The sequence below is a fragment of the Ceratotherium simum genome, chromosome 38, assembly GCF_057802395.1.
Source record: "Ceratotherium simum simum isolate JZ-2026a chromosome 38, ASM5780239v1, whole genome shotgun sequence".
Taxonomy (NCBI): domain Eukaryota; kingdom Metazoa; phylum Chordata; class Mammalia; order Perissodactyla; family Rhinocerotidae; genus Ceratotherium; species Ceratotherium simum.
Genome location: NC_141937.1, coordinates 9,305,637 through 9,325,539, shown reverse-complemented (window position 1 = coordinate 9,325,539; position 19,903 = coordinate 9,305,637).

The following is a 19,903-nucleotide window of genomic DNA, read 5'->3' as shown; positions in this document are numbered from 1 at the left end:
CATAGAGGGTCTTTATGTCCTATTGAGGAGTTTGGACTTTCTACTTTGTACATAATGGTAAGACAGTGAAGGATTTTCAGGGGGAGAGTGACTCAATCATATTTAAAGTCTCGATGGATTGCTAGAGCCGGGCTGAGAGGACAGTAAGACTGGAGGCAGGCAGTTGCAATGGTGTAGAGGAAAATGATGAGAGGGAACCCTGCTGAGCTGAACAGCTGCACACGGGATTATGCCAAAGACCCTGAAGCCACAGGATGGTGGAACCACAAGACAGACGCAGCCTGGATATTTGATTTATTTTTTAGAAGGGAGCTGCTCAGGAGAGTCACCCTCCCAGGAATGTCTAAACCGGGTTTTGCATAAGAGTAATATAAAATCTTATTTTGTTTAAGCTATTGAGATTTTTGGATTTATAAATATTTATTCAGCTTTTAGCCTATTCTGATGTATAGAAGTAAGGAAATTAATGGTAGGTAGTACCATTACTTCAGTATAATGAAGACAGAAAGGAACAAATTCAGAAGATGATGATGAATTTGGTTTAACTACGCATTGAATTTAAGAGGCCAGCGGGATAGCAAAATGGAACTTGTAGAGAAACGATTCTCCATGAGTCTCTTGTGTTTCTGCACATCTTGAGAGCAAGGCACTGATTGCCCTTCGTTTCAGACTATGTTTTCAGGGATATCTGTATAGCAAACAACCTTTGGAGAAAACTTGAACAACTTTTGAAGAAAAAAATAATCTCTCCCTCTGGAGCAAAGAGCAGGTGTGCTTGCTGCCTGCTAAAAAGATTTGAGTTCTCTAAGCTCAGGGTTAGAGGCAACCCACTCCCTGTGCAAGTTTCATCTGGCCTTCTTCATTTTGCCTTGTGGGAACTAGGGCTCCGGAACCAGCACAAAAATGCTGACATTCTGGGTACTGCTATTGCTGTGAGCAATACATCTCCCTTTATCTCTGACCCAGAAGTCTTGTGTCTTTTACCAGCATCCATGAAATTCTGGCAGGCTAACTTGATAACCGGGAAGTAGATAAAATCTCAGATTCTTCACAGTTCTGGAGAGAGCTGTCCAGAGATGGTTAGAGATATAGGTTTGGAGCTTGGGACTGAGGCCTCATCAGAGTATAGGCAGGTGAAGTCATGGGCGCTAATGAGATTTTCTATGGTTGGGGAGTAGTAATGCTCTGTGAGAGATGAGAAAGAAAGGAACCTTGAAGAACGCTGACTGTTGAGAGAGAGAGAAAGGAAGAGGAACACATGAACACACCAAGGAGACATCTGAGAAACAAGAACTTCAGCTTCAAACAGGAGACCTTAGGAATGTTAATTACCATGGAAGTCAATACGATAAGCACTCTGGATTTGAAACTTGAGAAGTCACTGGAGATTTTAGTAGGACCAGTTTCAGGGGAGTGATGACGACAAAATCCAGACTGCCTCAGCCTGAAACACCAGTAGGGGGTGAGAATGGGAGGACAAGTGCAGTCCATGTTTCAAGAAGTGGATGTAAAGGAAAGGAGAGAGGATTATAATTATGAGGTGTCTAGGGTTTTGAAAAGTGCTTCTAATATGATATATATATATATATATACATATATATATACACACACACATAGCTATACCTTATCCTTGTATCCGAGGTTTTCCAATCTGGCTCCAATTTACTTTCCTAAATCAGTTTCACACCCGTTTCCAGCATGAAATGTTAGCATAAGTCTAACAGGTCTACCAACTCCATACTCCCTCCCCAAACATTTTGCTTATTCCTACCTTATTGCCAATACAAACCCTAATCATTGTTCAAGGCCCTATTAAAATCTCCCCTTCTTCATGAAGAGTTTCCTTGTTTCTCTGCAGTCCACGCTGATCTCTCCTCCCGCTAATACTGCAGGCTCTCGTTTGTATCTCTCTTCTGGCTCTTCATGAGATATTTCCCGGTGTGTCTCAAATCTTATAGCCCAAATAGATTGCTTCATCCAGAGGCAGCATGGTATAAGTAGTTGAGAGCCTAGGCTTGAGGATCAGACAGAATTGGAATCAGGAACTGGCTCTGCTCTGCACAAACAGGGCAGCCACAGATAATTCTCCTAAGTTCTCACAGTATCAGTTTCCTCTAATGTAAAATGGGGATTCTTATCTTACAAGACTATTGTGATAATTAAACTGATTCATACAAAAGGCTTGATAAGGTGCCTGGCATAAAGTAAGTATGCAATTTTGTCCACACTGGCACTCATAAATATTTGCTGAGTAAACATTTTGTTTTCAGTTATCAAGGACAATTTTTATAATTTTTTCTTTAAACAGCTTACAAAGAATTTAAAAGGGGAAAAAGCAGAAAGACGAAAATCATCTTTTGCATGTCTCTAGATATTTATCCTTTCTCACTCTTTATTATTTTTTGAGGATCCAACTTTCTATCTGGCATCATTTCCCTTCAGCCTAAATAACTTCCTTTAGCATTTCTTGAAGTGTGGTTTTCTTGGTGACGAACTCCTGTCGTCTTCTTTGATCTGAAAATGTCCTTATTTCACCTTCATTCTTGAAGGATACAGAATTCCAGGTTGATTGTTTCTTTCACACTTTAAAGAAGTTGGTCCATTCTCTTCTGGCCTGGATAGTTTCTCATCTGAACTAATTTGTTAATTAAATCATTGTACCACAGGATGTAATGTGTCATTTTCCTCTTAGTGCTTTCAAGATTTGCTATTTATTTTTGGCTTTCAACAGCTTGACTATGATGTGTCCCGGTGTGAGATTTTTCCTGTTTTTCTGCTTGGTGTTCATTGACCATCTCATATTTTTCATTTTTTTCTCTGTTCTTCACACTGAATAATCTTTATTGATCTCTCTGCAAGTATACTTACTCTTTCTTCTGTCATCTCCATTTGTTTGATGTCTATCAACAAATTTTAAAATTTCAGATATTGTATTTTTCAGTTCTAGAATTTCTTTTGGCTTTTTCTTTAATCATTTCTATTTCTCTCGTGAGATTTCTTATTTTTACTCATTGAAAGCACATTTTATTTCACTTCACTGAGGAGAGTTCTAATAGCTGTTTAAAATCATTGTCCGCTAGTCCCAGTATCTGGAACATCTTGGCATTGGACTCAGTTGATTTTCTTTTCTCTTGAGAATGTTATCCATTTTCTTGGTTCTTTATATGATGGGTAGATTTTTATTATATCCTGGACATTATGAATGTTAAATTGGGTAAATTCTGGATTCTGTTATTTTTTCTCCCACGATTACTGTTTCTTTTGTTAAAGCAGGCAATTACCTTGTCTGTGCTTGAATTGCAAACTCTATTTTTTGGGTGGCAGCCCTGGTCTCAGTTCAGATATTTTGTCTTTAGATGCACTGCTAAGTTTGGTTCACACGTACATGGTTCAGGGGTCACTCAGGAATGTGGATAGACATATTTGGTGAAACCTTCTCTTGATCTTTCCCTTCCAAGATTTATCCACTGTCTTCAGTGGCCATGATTCCCTAGTTTCGGGGTTTCTCTGGCCAAAGAGACTGCTGCTTCCAATTAGCACCCCTTCCAAGACCATGCACTCTGCATGGACTACATTTAGCCCCGGGATGGAAGCCATGAAAACAGTGAACTTAACTTTGTATGGCTCCCCTCCTCTGAGCTTGTCTTCTCCACCAGATTCTGTTTGCTTTCTTCACTCTCTAGTTTATTGAGTTAGTCGTTTTTTGTATTATGTGCAGGGTTTATAGTTGTTTTCAATGGGGAGTCCTCCAGTTAGGTCTTATTCTGTTATTACTGGAGGTGGAAATTCCTATTTATCTTTTAGCATAAAAGATGATTTATTACAAGAAGGCAAAAATATAACATCCAAATTCCACTGACCTTGATGGGAGGATAAAAAGCTGGTACAATCTTTCTGGAAAGCAGTTAACATCAATCTGTATTGAAAGCCTAAAATTCTTCAATGACTAACAGTAGGGCATGGTTAAACCAATAATTGCACTTTAGGTACTGTTTTAAAGTATACTGAATAATATGGGAAAATGCAAAATAGATTAAATGATAAAAGCAGAAAATAAAACTATATTCAACATGATCCCAGTTTGGTGGAGTTATAAACATAAACAATCACATAAAAATGGACTGGAAGAAAATATCACAGGTGACAACCCTTATTAACTTTTGATGGTGAGATTATAGGTGATCTTTTTCCTTTTTAATAATTTTTAATAACGTCCGAATTTTCTCAATGAAATAAAAATGGAATAAACAACAATAAAAATTATTTTTAGAAAGTCTATACATATTAAAAGTGATCTAGATACTAGAAAGTAGATTTTCCACCCCCCCACTCAACCCCATTAGAAAGAATTTTTGCTAGCTTCATTTTATAGGACAGGAATTATTAATGTATGTACCCTACTCAAGATATGAGGGAGGTATAGACAAATATTCCTACATTTTTGGATTCCACAGACCCACAACTTTTCAAAAACAAGTTTAAGATGGAAAAGTAGAGGGAAAAATCCTGAACAACTACTCTTTGTTACCTTCATTTCAATTTCTTACATCACCCTCTTCCCAAATGTAATCTCAGAATAAAGGGAAGTTCTTTAAATGGGAAAACTTGCAGCATTGTCTTTATTTTTCTATTTTTGCCATGACTGATGAAGAGTTTTTGTGGACTGAATCAAATTTTGAGATCTATGGGATTAGATAGTTTCTCAAGTCTCTTTCTGTGCTGCAATTACATGGTCTTCAACTCTTTGAGAGCCTGGGATCTGGACATGATCAACGTCCTGTCATAAATCATTAACTTTGTTTGCTGAATTTTGGTGACCCCTATAATTCTTCCAACTTGAAATGCAGAGATTCTGCTGGTAAACTGACAGTGAACTCCTAGTGGAATGGGTTAGAAATCATCATATGGTAAGAAGCATTGATTTGTAAAGAAGCTGTTATTGTATCTCAGTCACCTCTTAGTACTTAAAACTTTAATGTAAGTTTTTCATTATTCTTTTGGAATTTTAATAATACTATTCTTATTGTTGGAATTTTCTAATGGATTGAAATATTTCCTAAATGACTAAGATATAGTTATATACCCTGAGGCAGGAAAGAATATTTGCAAAAAATAGTTCTACTTGAAGAACAATTAAAAGGAGTCTGTTTGCTGTTTATTTTTTCCCATGAATATTTTGTTGTTTTAAAGGAGAGAGCTTATTAATTATTGGTTACTTATTAGGTGGTGGAAATCTGCTTTTTTTGAAATCATTTCATGGCACTCCTTATCCTGAATTAGAAATATTTTAAGAAGGAGTAACTCAAAAGACTGAGAATATGATGCTCTTTCTTTATGAGATAGCAAAAACTAGTTTATCTATAGAAAGCTTCAATTATTGAACATTGGACTAACATATTTTAGGCAGAAAAAGAGAGAAACTTTTCATCTATCCAGGAAGACTGAAGAATGAATTATTGATAGCAAAGTTGTGCAGTTGTCTGAGCTCCTTTAAATTTTTATTTTCTATAAAGCATTACATGGTAAGAGTCTTAAATGGAATGCACTGAACATAATTTCACTCATTTTTTGATAATTCAAGGTCATTTTTGTAAACATCAACTTTTTTTGTGACAGCTTTATAGAGACATAATTTACACATAATAAAACTCACCCTTTGAAAGTGTACAATTCAGTGGTTTTTAGTATATTCACAATATTGTGCAATTATCACCACTATTTAATTTTAGAACATTTTCATTCCTCAAAAAATTAGTTCTGTACCCATTAGCAGGCATTCCCCATTACCCACTCCACAGCCTCTGGAAACCACTAATTTACTTTCTGTCTCTAGGATTTGCCTATTCCGGACATTTCATGTAAATAGAATGATACAATATAATCTTTACAACTGGCTTCTTTCATGTAGTATCGTTTTCAAGGTTCATCCATATTATAGCATATAGTACTTTATTCTTTTTATTGCCAAATAATATTGCATTGTTTGGATACACTACGTTTTGTTTATCCATTCATCAGGTGATGGATAGTTAGGTTGTTTCCATTTTTTGGCTTTTATAATTAATGCTGCTATGGACATTCATGTACAAGTTTTTGCGTGGACATGTTTAGATTTCTCCTGGGAATGTACCTAGGAGTGGAATTGTGGGGTCATGTGTAACCGTATGTTTAACACTTTAAGAAACTACCATCTGTTTTCCAAAGTGGCTGTACCACTTTACAAGCCGGTCAGCAATGGGTGAGATTTCCAATTGCTCCTTCTCCTCACCAACTCTGGCTGTTGTCTGTCGTCGCTTTCAGCCATCTTAGTGGGTATGAAGTAGTATAATAATGTGATTTTGATTTGCATTTCCTTGATGACTAATGATGTTGAACACTTTCCATATGCTTATCCGCCATTTGCTTAAATTCTTTGGAGAAATGTTTATTCAAATCCTTTGCCCATTTTTAAATTGGGTTGTCATTTTACTGTTGAGTTGTAAGACTTCTTTGTATATTCTGGATGTAAGTCTCTTCTTAGACATATGGCTTGAAAATATTTTCTCCCATTCTGTGGTTTGTCTTCTCATTTTCTTTCTTTCCTTTTTTTTTTGGTGAGGAAGATTAGCCCTGAGCTAACATCTGTTGCCAATCCTCCTCTTTTTGCTGAAGAAGATTGTCCTTGGGCTAACATCATGCCCATCTTCCTCTACTTTATATGGGATGCTGTCACAGCATGGCTTGATGAGTGGTGCCTAGGTCCACACCTCGGATCTGAACCTGCGAACCCTGGGTTGCCGAAGTGGAGCACGAGAACTTAATCACTACACCACCGGGCCGGCCCCATCTTTTCATTTTCTTGATAGTGTCCTTTGAAGCACAAACCTTTTAAATTTTGATGAAATGCAATTTATCTATTTTTTTCTTTTGTCATTTGTGCTTTTGATGTCATATTTAAGAAAATATTTTCTAACCTATGGTCACACAGTTCTACTCCTATGTTTTCTTCTGAGAGTTTCAAAGTTTTAACTCTTACATTTAGGTCTCTGACCTATATCCAAATGAATTCATCCATTTTGAGAAAATTTTTGTATATGGTGTGAAGTAGGGGTCCAACGTCATTCTTTTGCATGTAGATATCCAGTTGTCCCAGCACTATTTGTTGAAAAGACTATTCTTTCCCTATTGAATGGTCTTGAACTCTTGTCAAAAATTGACTGACCATAGATGTATGGGTTTATTTCCAGACTCTCAGTTCTACTCCACTGATCTATATATCTATCCTTATTCCATACCACACTGTTTTGATTACTATAGCTTTGTAGTAAGTTTTGAAACTGGGAAGTGTAAGTCCTACAGCTTTGTTCTTTTTCAAGATTGTTTAGCTTTTTGGGTTCTCCTGCAATTCCATATGAATTGTAGGACTGGCTTTTCCATTTCTGCAAAAAAGATTTGAGATTTTGATTGGTATTGCTTTGAATTTCTAGATCACTTTGGGGAGTATTGCTGTCTTTCCAATATTAAGTCTTCCAACATGAACATGCAGTGTCTTTCTATTTATTTAGGTCTTTAATTTCTTTCATCAGAGTTTTGTAGTTTTCAGTGTGTAAGTTTTGCACCCCTTTGGTCAAATTATACTGAAGTATTTTATTCCTTTTGATGCTATTATAAATTGAATTGTTTTCTTAATTTCCTTTCAAATTGTTCATTGCTAGTATATAAAAATATAATTGATTTTTGTATACAACTGATTTTGTAGCCTACAAACTTGCTGAACTCATTTATTAGTTCTAATAGTCTTTTTGTAGATTCCTTAAAATTTCTTTATACAAGACCATGTCTTTTGCAATTTGAGATAGTTTTACTTTTCCTTTCCAATCTGGATGCTGGATGCCTTTTATTTCTTTTTCCTGCCTAACTGCCATGGCTAGAACTTCCAGTACAATGTTGAATAGAAGTGGCAAGAGTAGACATCTTTGTCTTGTTCCTGATCTTAGGGGGAAAGCATTCAATCTTTCACATGAAGTATGATGTTAGCTGTGGGGTTTTCCTAACTGCCTTTTATAGGACTGAGGAATTTCCCGTCTATTCCTAGTATTGTTCGCTGTTTTAATTATGAAAGTGTATTGAATTTTATCAAATTCTGCATCTATTGAGATGATCACGTGGTTTCGTTCTTTATTCTATTAATATAGTACATTACATTGGTTGATTTTCAGATTTCACAACCTTGCATCCCTGGGATAAATCCCACTTGGTCATGATATATAATCCTTTTTATATATTGTTGGATTCAATTTTGTTAGTATTCTGTTGAGGATTTTTGTATCTATGTTTTTAAAGGATGTTGGTCTGTATTTTTTTTTTTTTTTTTTTTTGATGTCTTTGGTTTGGTATCAAGGTAAACCAGCCTAACACAATGAGTTGGGGAGTGTTCCCTTTTTTATGTTTTGAAGAGTTTGTGAAGGATTGGTAACAATTTTTCTTTAAGTGTTTGTTAGAATTCACCAGAGAAGCTATCTGGGTCTGGGGTTTCCTTTATGGGAAGTTTTTAAAATTAATATTTCAGGGCCGGCCCCGTGGCTTAGCGGTTAAGTGCGTGCGCTCCGCTGCCGGCAGCCGGGGTTCGGATCCCGGGTGCGCACCGAGGCACCACTCCTCCAGCCATGCTGAGGCCGCGTCCCACATACAGCAACTAGAAGGATGTGCAGCTATGATGGACAGCTATGTACTGGGGCTTTGGGGGAAAAATAAATAAATAAAATCTTAAAAAAAAAAAAAATTAATATTTCAGTCTCTTTATTTGTTACAGGTCTATTCAGATTTTCTATTTCTTCTTGAGGCAGTTTTAGTAATTTGTATCTTTCTAGGAATTTGTCCAGTTTACCTAGGTTACTGAATTTGGTGGCATACAGTTGTTTATAAGATTCCTATAATAATCCTTTTTATTACTGTAAAGTTGGTAGTGATATCCTCTTTTCCCCTAATTTTAGTAATTTGGGTGTTTTTTATTTTTTCTTGGTCAGTCTAGTTAATTTGCTAATTTTGTTGATCTTCGCAAAAAACCAACTTGTGGTTTTATTGATTCTCCTATTGTTTTTCTATTCTCTATTTCATTTATTCCTGCTCTAACTTTTATTATTTTCTTCTTTCTGCTTGCTTTATTTCACTCTTCATCTTCTAGTTTCTTAAGGTAGAAGGTTAGATTATTGATTTAAGATCTTTCTTCTTCTTAAATATAGGTGCATCCCATAAGTTTTGGTACTTATTTTTGTTTTCAATCATGTCAAATTACTTTCTAATTTGTGATTTCTTCTTTGACCTATTTATTTAGGAGTGTGTTTAATTTGCACAAATTTGTGAATTTCCCAAATTTCCTTCTGTTACTGATTTCTAAGTTAAATGTATTGTAGTTGGAGAACATACTTTGTATGACTTCAATATTCTAAATTTATTAAGGCTTATTTAACATCATCTGTCCTGGAGAATGTTCCATGTACGCTTGAGAAGAATGTGCATTCTGTTGCTGGGTGGAGTGTTCTATAGGTGTGTAAGGCTGGTGAGTTCATAATGTAGTTCACATCTTCTATTTTTTTGTTGATCTTCTGCTTAGTTGTTCTGATCTTCTGCTTGGCTGTTCTATTCATTACTGAAAGTGAAGCTTTGAAGTCTTTGACTTTATTGTTTTTGAATTGTCTATTTCTCCCTTCAGTTCTGCCAGTTTTAGTTTCTTATATTTTGGGGCTCTGTTGTTAAGTTCATATGTGTTTGTAATTAAATTCATATGTGTTCATGTCTTCCTGATGATTGATCTTTTATCATCATAAAATACACTTCTTTATCTCTCGTAACTATTTCTGTCTTATATAAGGAGAGCCGATACAGTTCTCTTTTGGTTTCTGTTCGTGTGTCATATCTTTTTCTATCCTTTTACTTTCAACCCATTTGTGTCTCTGAATCTAAATTATATTTCTTGTAGATAGAATAGTTGTATTATGTGTTTTTTCAATCCATTTTGCCATCTTCACCTTTTAATTGTAGTGTTTAGACTATTTAATTTGGATGAAATTATCTATCAGTATTTCCATACACCATTTTACTATTTGTTCTTTATATGTTTTATGCCTTTTTTGTGCCTCTATTCTTCCATTACTGCCTTCTTTTGCATTGAATGGATATCTTTTAGTGTATCATTTTAATTTCTTCTTGTTTCTTTTACTATTTTTTTAAAGTTATTTTCTTAGTGGTTGTTCTGGGGGTTAAATTAACATTTTAATTTAACATAATCTAGTTCAGATTAATAGCAATTCAAGTTCAATAGTACACAAAATTTTTTCTCCAATAATTTTTCCCTCCCTCTCCTTTTTCTTATTATTGTCCTATAAACTGCATCTTTATACATTAGAAGCCCATCAACAAGGTTTTATAATTATTGCTTTATGCAGTTGTCTTTTAAACGACAGGAGAAGAGAGTGACCAAGACAAATACATTTGTATTGTCCTTTTATACATATATGCTATCTTTATTGCTGCTCATTATTTCTTCATGTGGCTTTGAGTTCCTGTCTAGTGCCCTATCATTTCAGCCTGAAGGACCCTCTTTAATATTTCTTGTAGGGTAGGTGTGCTAGTGAGATATTCTCTCAGTTTTTGTTCATCTTGGAATGTCTTAATTTTTCCTTCATTTTTCTTGATGCCAATAAATTTTTTTAAATAGATTTTTAGAGTAGTTTTAGGTTCACAGCAAAACTGAGGTGAAGGAAGAGATTTCCCCTGCCCCAACACATGTATAACCTTCCCCATTTCCACTTCCCCCACCAGAGTGTTACATCTGTTACAACTGATGAACATACACTAACACATCATCCTCCCAAGTCCACAGTTTACATAACGGTTCACTCTTGGTGTTGTACATTTCATGGGTTTGGACAAATGCATAATGACATGTATCCATCACTATGGTATCATATATTTTCACTGCCCTAAAAATCCACTGTGCTTCCTCTTCATCCTTCCCTCCCCTCTAACGCCTAACAACTACGGATTTTTTTTTACTTAAGTCTTCATAGTTCCGTCTTTTCCAGAATGTCATATAGTTAGAAGCACATATTATGTAGCCTTTTCAGATTGGCTTCTTTCACTTAGTAATATGCATTTAAGTTTCCTCCACGTCTTTTCATGGCTTTATAGCTCATTTCTTTTTAGCATTGATTAATATTCCATTGTCTGGATATACCACAGCTTATTTAGCTATTCACCTACTGAAAGACATCTTGGTTGCTTTCATTTTTGGCAATCATGGATAAAACTGCTATACATATCCACATACAGGTTTTTGTGTGGACATAAGTGTTTAACTCCTTTGGGTAAATACCAAGGAGCACGATTGCTGGATCACATGGTAAGAGTATGTTTAATTTTGTAAGAAACTGCCAAACTGTCTTCCAAAGTGGCTGTACCATTTGCATTCGCACCAGCAATGAATGAGAGTACTTGTTGTTTCACATCCTCATCAGCATTTGCTGGTGTGAGTGTTTTGGATTTTGGCCATTCTAATAGGTGTGTAGGGGTATCTCATTGTTGTTTTAATTTGCATTTCCCTGGTGACATATGATGTGGAACATCTTTTCATATGCGTCTTTGGCCCATTTTTCAATTAATTGGGTTGTTTGTTTTCTTATTGTTGAGTTTTAAGAGTTCTTTGTATATTTTTGGATAACAGTCCTTTATCAGACATGTCTTTTGCAAACATTTTCTCCCAGCCTGTGGCTTGCTCTTTCATTCTCTTCACAGTGTCTTTTGCAGAGCAGAAATATTTAACTTTAATGAAGTCCATCTTATCAATTCTTTCTTTCACGGATTGTGCCTTTGGTGTTGTATTAAAAAGTCATCGCCAAACCCAAGGTCAACTAGATTTTCTCCAATGAAATAGGAAAAGTGTTATAGTTTTGCTCTTTACATTTGGGTCTGTGATCCATTTTGAGTTAATTTTTGTGGAGGGTATAAGGTCTGTGTCTAGATTCATTTTTTTGCATGGGGATGTCCAGTTGTTCCAGCACCGTTTGCTGAAAAGGCTATCCTTTCTCCATTGTGTTGCCTTTGCTCTTTGTCAGGATCAGTTGACTATATTTATGTGGTTTTATTTCTGGGCTCTCTATTCTGCTCCACTGATTTATTTGTCTATTCTCTTGCCAATACCACACTACTGTAGCTCTATAGTAAGTCTTGAAGTGGGGTGGTGCCAACTTTGTTCTCATCCTTCATTATTGTGTTGGCTCTTCTGGGCCTTTTGCCTCTCCATATAAACTTCAGAATGAGTTTGCTGATATTTTCAAAATAATTTGCTGAGATTTTGATTGGGGATTGCATTGAATCTATAGATCAAGTTGGGAAGAACTGATGCCTTGATAATATTGAGTCTTTGTATCCATCACCATGGAATGCCTCTCCATTTATTTAGCTCTTGGATTTTATTAATCAGAGTTTTGTAGTTTTCCTGATATAGATCTTGTACTTATTTTGTTAGATTTATACCTAAGTATTTCATCTTTGGGGGTGCTAACATAAACATTATTGTGTTTTTAATTTCAAATTCCACTTGTTAATTGCTGATATACAGGAAAGTGACTGATTTTTGTGTATTAACCTTGTATCATGCAACCTTGCTATAATCACTTATTAGTTCCAGGAGTTTTTTTTGTCAATTCTTTCAGATTTTCTACAGACAATCATGTCATCTGCAAACAAAGACAGTTTTATTTCTTCTTTCCCAATTTGTATACTTTTTATTTCCTTGTCTTGTCTTATTGCATTAGCTAGGACTTCCAGTATGACGTTGAAAAGGAATGGTGAGAGGGGACAGCCTTGCTTTGTGCCAGATCTTAGTGGTAAAGCTTCTAGTTTCTCACCATCATGTTAGCGGTAGGCTTTTTTGTAGATATTCTTTACTAAGTTGAGGAATTCCCCTCTATAACTAATTTACTAGGAGGTTGTTTTTCTTTTTTAATCATGAATGGGTGTTGCATTTTTTCAAATGCTTTTCCTGCATCTATTGATATGATCGTTTGATTTTTCTTTTTTCACCTGTTGATGTGAATGGATACATTAATTGATTTTCAAATGTTAAACCAGCCTTGCATACCTGGGATAAATCCCACTCAGTCATGATTTTTATATATTGTTGGATTCAATTTGCTAATATTTTGTTGCAGAGTTTTGCAACTATGTTCATAAGAGATATTAGTCAGTCTGTAGTCTTCTTTGCTTGTAATGTCTGTGTCTGATTTTGGTTTTAGGGTAGTGCTGGTCTCATAGAATGAGGTAGGAAGTATTCCCTCTGTTTCATCTGAAAGAAATTGTAGAGAATGGGTATAATTTCTTTATTAAATGTTTGGTATAAGTGAACCCATGTGGGCCTGGTGCTTTCTGTTTTGAACGGTTAGTAATTATTGATTCAATTTCTTTGATAGATGTAGCCCTATTCAGATTGTCTATTTCCTCCTTCATTTTTAATAACACTTTTGATGGATATAGAATTCTCAACTGGCAGCCTTTTTCTTTAAGCACTTTGAATATATCATCCCATTTCCTTCTGGCCTCTATGGTGTCTGATGAGAAGTGAGCTATTAATCTTATTGAGGACTCCTTGTACTTGATGAATCATTTTTGTCTTGCTGCTCTCAAAATTCTCTTTGTCTCTGTCTCTCAACAGTTTGACTATGATGTGTGTAGTTGTGGATCTCTTCAGTTCCTCCTCCAAGGAGTTCATTAAACTTCTTGGATGTAAATATTAACATTTTTCATCAAATTGAGGAAGTTTTCAGCCATGGTTTCTTCAAGTGTTCTTTCTGCCCCTTTCTCTTTTTCCTCTCCTTCTGGGATTCCCATTATGTGTCTGTTGGCATACTTATGGTGTCCCACATGTCTCTGGAGTTCTGTTTGTTTTTCTTCATTCATTTTTCTTTCTGTTCCTCAGAGTGGATAATTGCAATTAACTTCAATTTCATGGATTCTTTCTTCTACCACCTCAAATCTGCTATTGATGCCCTATAGTAAATTTTTCATTTCAGTTGTACTTTTCAATACCATAATTTCTTATATTGTTCTTTTTTATGATTTTTATCTCTTGATATTCTCTAGTTGGTGAGACATGATTCTCATACTTTAATTCTTTAGACATAGTTTCCTTTAGTTCTTTGAACATATTTATAATAGCTGACTAATGTCTAGTCTAGTAAGTTTGAAATCCGGACTTTCTCAGGAACTGTTTCTATTGACTGCTTTTTTTCTTCTGCATGGGCCATACTTTCCTATTTTTTGGCATGTCTTGTACTTTTTTGGTTGAAATTTGGACATGCACATCAGAGTCTTGCTCCACTCCTCCAACCTGGATTTTTTATTGCCATTTGTCTGTTTAATGGTCTTCCTGAACAAATTCTGTCAAGTCTATATTCTTTGCTGTGTACTGCCACTGAAGTCTCTACTCAGTTAGCTTAGTGGTCAGCTAATGATTAGAGAGATTTCCTTAAATGCCCTGAACCTCTCTGCTGAGGGGTTTTTTGCGTGTTGGGACATGCCTTCAATACTTTGGCAGTTTACAACCCTGACCTAGCTTTCAATTCCTGCTTGTGCAGATCCTCAAGGTCAGCCAGAGATGAGGGATTGGGGCCTTCTCAGGTCTTTCCTGGGTTCGCACACAGTCCTATGGAGCACCCTACATACAGATTCCCAGGAATATGTTGAAGCTTTTCAAAGCCCCGTATGGACATCTCATTCCCCAGATTTCCTTGACTTCAAGTTTTTTGGCCAGCCTCTGTTTGCTCCAACTAGTAGTTCCACCTTAGGCAGTTGAGATGTTAAACAGTTGCTGCTAATTTCTTGTTTTCTTTCTTTTTTACAAATGCCCTGGTGTTAGGACTTTCCTCACTGAGCAAACTCTGAGTCAGGTCAAATAAAGATAAGCCCTGTAAGCGGACATTTCCAGGGAACTGTTGGACAGGTCCAGGAGTGAAATTTTCTGGGGATGTGGCTTTTTGGGAGCTCTAAGCCTGTTTTGCTTCCTCCAGTGGCTGCTACGCTGCTGGTCTTCTCAGTCACTGTGGCTCTGAGTCGGTTGATTTTCAAAGCTCTCGTGGAGCTGGGAAGAATGAGATGAGCTAGGGCAAGTTAAAATGCCATGAAACTTACTGTTCTCACTGAGATTCAGCCACTTCTCTTGAATAAATGCTCTTCATTATTGCAAGCCTTTGGTTAATTTCCAGAGTTCTAAAAATGTTGATTTTTGGACAATTTCTGCCTGTGTTCTCATTGCTTTTATGGAGGAGCAGATTTTCAGAGGTCCTTAGTCCAGCATTCCAGAAATGCTTTCTCCACAATTTCTGTAGCGTGTTGTGGTGCAATGATGTGCTCAGGACCTGTGAGGAGCAGCCACGTTTGTCCCCAGACTGCTGTGCTTTTTGCCTCACCTATTTCCCTGCTTGTTTGCTGCCTTTTCTCTCATAAGTGTTTGCCTGTGGGTCTTCTCAGAATGGCCCTTCTCTCCTTGTGAACATGCTACTTCTAATATGCTGTGAGCTTAATAACCAAATAGCCAAATTGGTTGGCAATGTTAGAATAGGTGTGGATGGTCCACTCAAAGTGTGTGGACTTTGTGATCGCTCAGGAGGCATTTTGGCTTTTTCTCTCCTATGATCTAAAAATGAGATTTCTGGACATCTGGATTTAGATGAAGTGAGTTGGTGATGTCCACATTGTGGGAGATAACAGTCCCACAACACTCCTTGCTGAGTCACAGTACATCTATTGTAGTATAGCTAATGCTGGGAAACATGATTTAAGATGACTTTGACCAAATACGAGTTTCAAGGTAACAGTAACCAGAATGGAGAGTGAGGAAGTTCTGCAACTATGCCAGATAAGGAATAATTGGGAAGAGTGGTGATATTTCATTGGGAGAAAGAAAAACTTAGAAAAAAGGAAAAACTTATTGTAGTATAGGATAGGGCTGATATGATAATAAAATTATTCTGTCTCCCTCCACCATAATCATGCCAAGTGGCGTGATTATGACTAAAAAGCATAAGTTAAAGTGGGACAGATTTTGACTCAGTATAAAAGAAATTTCTAATAACGAGAACTGTCCAACAATGTAATTGACTAAGCATTTACCATAGCCCAGGGCCTGTGGAGACAAAACTAAGCAAGATAGAATCGCTACTCTAGAGCAGCTCAAAAAGTGAAAGCCCGTCCTTAAAGTGATTAATCAAAGACTAAATAATCAACTGTTACGGATACCATATTGGATAGAAGACTGGAGAATATGACAGCTAAGGTCCACTCTAAAACTACCATTTTAAGGCTCTGAGGTTGGACCTAGAGGTTGGTGTCCACTGGCACCCCTACTGAGCTGGCAGATGACTTTAGGGCAAGATAAAATATTCAGTGTGAGTCTGGAGTCCCCAAGGAGTACAATATAATTTTGAACTCTTTGTCTACCAAGGTCTCTCTGTGATCATTAAATGATCTATGAAGTTGGAGGCAAGTTAACTTTACTTGAGGGTTTTACTGACACCTAGTGGTAAATGTGGATATCAATATAATCTAAAATGTTAGAAGACAATATACAAAATTATCACAAATAAATGCATATAGTGATACAATTTATTCATGTTTTGAACTCTATTTTCAAAAAAAGATTTAAAATTGCTTAAATGTTATCTTTAAGATGTTTTTATCCTGAAATTTCAAACTCTTCAATATCTTGATTGGTTGTATTTATAAGCAAACTTAGAATGCCCTTACTGTATCTTTTAACTCATATAGTTCAGTTATGCTATTTTCATGGTTTATGAAAAACATAAAAATATCACCTAAACTATCAATTTATTAAATTTTAATTTGTAACTTGATATCACTAAAACACAACGGTAAATATGCTCTGATTCAAAGGGAGAATTATAGACACCAATCTAATACCATTAACAGTACTTCTTCACAATAGTGATACCCTATTTGTAACATTCTTGTTCCGGTCGCTGACTGTGTACAAGCTTGGAGAAGCCTGGTTCTGGTTAAACCTAGGAACCATGGCTAAGAAACAACAGGTGCTAATTGGCCTATGGGGAAACTAAACCCATACTTGGGCCTCTTCGGAATGCCTTTATGCTAAATAAAATAATAGAGATAAATGGCTATGGCGCTACAGAATATGTATAAAAACTTTCTGATTCACTTAAAAACAAAAGACAAAAAAGCAGAATGTATCAAATTTTCCATAGTAAGTAAAGCACATGAAAATTAAGATTATAGATAAAAAATTTAGCTGATGTGGTTGATATGTTTTAACATGATAAGAAAATGAAACTTTTATATAATAGAAGAAATGGGTACATTTTGATGGCTAGGGGACCATAACATTTGGATAGGAATGCAAAATGCCACTTCTCCCATCCCTATTATGACTTTTAAAGGAATTATAATCTCCAAATACCTTTTCCTTTAGCAGGTCCTCCACCCTCTCACATTTTTTGTTTTGTTTTGTTTTTTATTTTTTTTAATTTTTTATTTTTTTCCCCCAAAGCCCCAGTAGATAGTTGTATGTCATAGCTGCACATCCTTCTAGTTGCTGTATGTGGGACGCGGCCTCAGCATGGCCGGAGAAGCAGCGCGTCGGTGCGCGCCCGGGATCCGAACCCGGGCCGCCAGCAGCAGAGCGCGCGCACTTAACCGCTAAGCCATGGGGCCGGCCCTCACATGTTTTTAAAAGAAAACACATAGAGTGATAAACCAGCTCTTTTTCCTACCTTATGTGTGGTGCAGACTATACCCTTGCAGATGAGGACTCGAGCCCAGGCAGTCTGGCTCTCGTGTCTGTGCTTTCAATCACCAGCCTGTGTGGCTCCAAGTGACTTCCCAGGCCAAATCCCTCAGCCCAACAGAAGCCAGGACGGCTTCAACACCATGATGCCTACACTGGAGAAAACTACTTCTACCTCTCTGATCTATTTTGGTGATACAGGAATTCATGTCAGAGATGACAATCTATAAATCTATTACATACTATCCATTTTATTACTATTTAGCTTCTGTTAGCTTACTGTTAGTTGAAATAATAGAAAGGAATAGAACTCCTAAGAAGAGTATTAGCAAAAGTGGGCAAAACCAAGGCAAATTTGAAGATTTTTATGCATCCAACCTATTTGCAAAGTTGCTGACAGTTGTAAAAAATCTTCTAGACATATGGAACCTAAGCATATTGTCTTATGATGTACCATAAAATCCTTTATGTGCTTAAAGAAATTCTTCATAAACTTTAAGAAAATTTAAAGTTTCCATTCAATATATTTTTTTCAAGTTAATGCATAACCTGTTTCTTTAAGTTTTCTCACAGGAACAATGCCCAACTCTCAATTATCTTTGTTTCTCTCTAGGATGGAATAGGATGGGAGTAAAGCTTAACCAATTTCAGTGTGGGGTCTACAGATTTCCATATATTTTAATAAATTGAATTAATTTATGGAATTATAGAACATAGGTCTGGGTGTTTAGCCAAGCAACTGCAAAGTGTTTAATGGATTGAATTATTGTAAAAGAGGATTAGAATTGAAGATAATCAACCTCAAATTCATTTTGAGAGCATTCTTAAAATTCTAGGCATTTTACAATCAATAATAATGATCTACAGGAACCACAATTCAAAAAGTTTTTGGTCTTCTTGCCAAAATTAATAACTTATAAATTTTAGGATGATCATAAAGACTTTAACTAAGTAAGTTTAACTAAGATGGAACTAACCTAGCAATGGATAACAGGTGTGATTCTAATCTTTAAAATACTGGTAATGCAATAATTTATTTAAAGTTATTCTTTGTACCTCACAAGAGCTCAACGTTGTTTACAACAAAGTAGAGTAGATCAGAAGTAAGAAGATTTGGGTTCTAGCTTTTGTCCCATTACTTATTAGGCTTGTCACCTATGGCAAATCACTTAAAATCTGAGCTGTGGTTTCCTCATTTCCACTTCTGCTTCATTTAGCTCCACTGCTAGGCTGTGTCTGCAGCCTCCTGCATGATGCCCAACGCACAGCAGGCACTCAGTGTTTGCTGGCTGATTGAACTGAAGATTGATTGAAAATGAAAATAAAAATATTCCCATGCATACTTCAGAAGGGTTGCTATGAGGTTAAAATGATATAGTGATAAAATATATGGGAAAATGGTTTGAGAACCATATAGTACAGTTCTTTACACAAATGGAGAGAGATGTTCTTTCTCCATCTTTCAAATGTGGATACATTTTTGGTACTTAAAAAGAAATTAAGGGGGCCGACCTGACTGCATAGCGGTTAACTTCGTGCACTCCACTTTGGTGGCCCAGGATTTGCAGGTTCGGATCCCAGGCGCGAACCTACGCACCGCTTATCAAGCCACGCTGTGGCGGCATCCCACTTATACAGTAGAGGAAGATGGGCACAGATGTTAGCCCAGTGCCAAGCTTCCCCAGCAAAAAGAGGAGGATTGGCAATGGATGTTAGCTCAGGGCTAATCTTCCTCATTAAAAAAGAAAAAAGAAATTAAGGTAAAAGTATTAATAACCGCACGTTATTTCAAATCTCTATAGCTCATATATCTATAAATATTCTGAGAAAAATAGGCTATATCTACCTAAAGCCTCACATTTCAGTGATTCCTTAAGATTAACATGATTTTAGAGACAAAATATCTGTGATTTTCAATAGTTCTGGTAAATTCTCCAAACAAGTTCAGATTAAAAAGTCAAATGTGAATTCCCCATACTATAACATAGTCATACTATGTAATATCTTACCCTATTTAAAAAGATAAGAGATTTATATGAACTAAAGTTGAAAGGTCCAAGATATACTGTTAGGTGAAAAATGCAAACAATACATTTATATTTACAGAAA